This window comes from Hyalella azteca, unplaced genomic scaffold, assembly GCF_000764305.2.
Source record: "Hyalella azteca isolate HAZT.00-mixed unplaced genomic scaffold, Hazt_2.0.2 contig9325, whole genome shotgun sequence".
Taxonomy (NCBI): Eukaryota; Metazoa; Arthropoda; class Malacostraca; order Amphipoda; family Hyalellidae; genus Hyalella; species Hyalella azteca.
The window spans coordinates 7,743-10,997 of NW_025939399.1; positions in this window are offsets into that span (position 1 = coordinate 7,743).

Genomic DNA, 3,255 nt, shown 5'->3' on the forward strand with positions numbered 1-3,255 from the left:
TTATAGAAGAAATGAGAGCCGACACAACAAATGATTGTTGTAGTTGCACAGTTTTACTTGAACAAATTTAAAACTGGAACATGAATTTGTGATTCTGAACCATTATATTGATTAATGAAGTTATAGTTACAAAATGTGAACTAAATAAGTAAATTCTCATTTTTGGACATGTCTAAAAATGGACAAGCCAATATATTGGATTGCCACCATGGATGGAAAGCTTTTTCATAAGTGAACTTCCATTCTAAGAAATTCCACCCCATTGACAATTCCAGCTTTCCAAGCCCTGTTTTGCTCTTCAGTGCAGCAATTGCAATTTGCATTGTGATGTTTTATTTTTTTAACAGCTCCCACAAACCATAATCTCATTCATTTCCTTAGAAAATTTCTATTAGCTATTAATAATTTCTCCAGTTGCATAGGTTTTCTTGCTTTTTCAATACTTGCTCTCAAACGGGGTAATAAGGGATGGTTTTGAGCATTTTTCATTCATAACTTTTCACCATGAAACATTTCATAAACATGTTTGGGCTTATTTTGTAGCTCTTTGAGAGGGCTATTGTATGTCATCTTCAACAAAATTCCATATGCTATTGTTAAGGTGCCAAATGCAAAATAAAAGTGTCCCAAATTACTCCTGGGAACGGGGTAATCCGGGACACTTGAAATGAAATTTAGAATGTTTGAAGCATGCAGAGTGTACTCATTTATTACTAACAGTAATCTGAAGTGCTCCTTTTCCTTTGTAGGTGATGTAGATATAGAATACCGTAAATGACATTTTCTGTGATTTTTACTTGGTTTTCTTTTATTGATATATTACCATATCCATACATTACCGTATTTTTGATGTGATATTACCATATCCATGAACATGCCAGTTGAGCATTTACAATGACCTGGTCCACTGCAAGCTTCATAGCTGCAGCCCTATAGCACTTTTTGTATCTGTAAGCTTACAGGACAGCTTGTTATTTCACAATATTTTAGTCAGGTCAAGTGAATTCACTATAACATAAAAAAAGATTATACAAATATACCTGAAACAGCCAGGAATATTCTAGTGACAACCATCATATTTTTTGGAGAAATAAATCAAAATTTAGATTAATTACTTTTCATTTTATGTTGCCTGGTGCAGAATTCCTTCTATGACATTCTCTGCACAATTTTGTGATGACTGATGATGCATTGATATTGCGTTAAGTGAATTTTTTTGTGGTAAATGAGCAAGGTTAATATAATCAAAAATTTTTGTTGTTAATTAATTTTTTCATTAACTGGAGCCAAACTGTAAAGCGTGGCACAACATAGGTTGAAGACGCCAATTTAATGCACTAAAGATGCCGGGGTGGATGCCACTGCATGCCGGTTGCCAATTATGCTTCTCCATAAATCATGATTTATGATTGATATGGGTGATGCGCCAAATTAATCTACATGGTATGATCAGAACTATGCATCCTAGCGTGTACTTACGATGGCTGTGAGAGCTACATTTGAGCACCAAAGCATACGCACTCATAGCCACCTGAACTTCATGCTGTAGCGTGCAGCTCTGATGGCTGTGAGACTGTATATTTGACTTATTTGTGCACCCAAAAATGCGCTCAGAGCCACCGGAACTACGTGCTGTAGCATGCAGTTCTGATTTCATTATATTGCATTAGGTTACATTATATTGCTGTAGGTTAGATTACATTGCTTTAGAACGCAATAGATTGCTTTAAAATGCAATAGATAGTATTAGAACAAAATAGATTGCATTAGAATGGAATAGATTGCATTAGAATACAATAGATTGAGTTAGAATGAAACAGATTGCATTAGAATGCAATAGATAGCATTAGAATGCAATAGATTACGTTAAAATGCAATAGACTGCGGTAAAACGCAAAACACTGTTACATTGCGTTAGAACGCAATGGGTCGAGTTAGAATGTAATAGATAGCGTTACAGCATGTTAGAACGCAATAGACCATGTTACAGCGTGTTAGAATGCAATAGATTGCGTTACAACCCAGGATTGGAATTTTCCTACTCATTTCTGAAATCTGGCAGCCCCAAATAGACAAATTTCCAATACGTTTGGAATCTTGCGGCCCGATCCTGCACTTTAGTTAACAATTAGATAGGAGTTCATCATCTGGCAGAAATCACATGGTTCCAGAAATGGCAGGAAAGCTCTAGTTGCGGCCCTAATGGTAAAAGTTTTCTATGCTTGTTACAATGCAATATATTGCATTGGGTGCACCAGATGTGCGCACATTACGATCCTTTGCACAATGCATTGGGGGTGCCAGATATATGCACTTCGTGAGAGGGTAACAGATGCAAGCAATCAGACAAGCTGAAGATGCACACAGTGACAGCAGGGCTGATCAAGCAATCCATAGTTTATGATCAGTCATGAATGCCCAAGCCATAGTTTCTACTTTCTGATCCATCATCATGTGTCATGGATGCCAATTTAAGGTCTAGGTGGCTAATGGAGAGCTAGAAAGTTGAAAAGAAGCCAATATCTCTAGCTGAAAAGCCCTACTTTACAGCCTGGAACTGGAGGCTATTGTCTGGAGGTTGGAGCCTTTGTTAATCAAGGTTCTACTCACTACTGTAAATGCGTTTTTAGGGGTGTCCCTTATTTTCCCGGGGGATGTCCAATATTACCCATCCTGCAGAAATTGCTGCAATTTTTTTAGAATAATATACAAGAATTCCTTAAATCACATTTTTAAGCCAACACCTGTGACCTGTGTGCAACTTTCATGTAAGTAAAATTTTTTGATGTGGCAAATATTTTTTTGCTACAGACCTTAGCAGAGGTACATTTCCAGAAGCAAAACCTCAGTTTTCACACCTTTTCCAGGGGTTTTTTAGAGGTACTGTCAACCGGGGCTACTCGGGACGGGCGGGGTAACTCGTGACAGTCCTCCAATACGGCGTAAAACTGTTTTAGTAGCAAAACTAATTGGAATATTGCAAAACTAAATATAGTGGCATAAATGTCAACATTTTTCCTATCTATGTAGTATAAAGCAAGTTCAAAAATACTACATTTACTAGCTTTGAAAAATTCCTGAAAAAATGGTGAAAAATGATATGTTGAAAAGTTACCTACTTCTGCTAAGGTCTGCAGTAAAAAAAATATTTGCTGTATTAAAAAATTTTGCTTAGAAAAAAGTGGCAGACAAGTGTCAGCATGAAAACTTTATTTGCGGAATTTACATACCTCAATCCAAAAAATGGTGGCCATT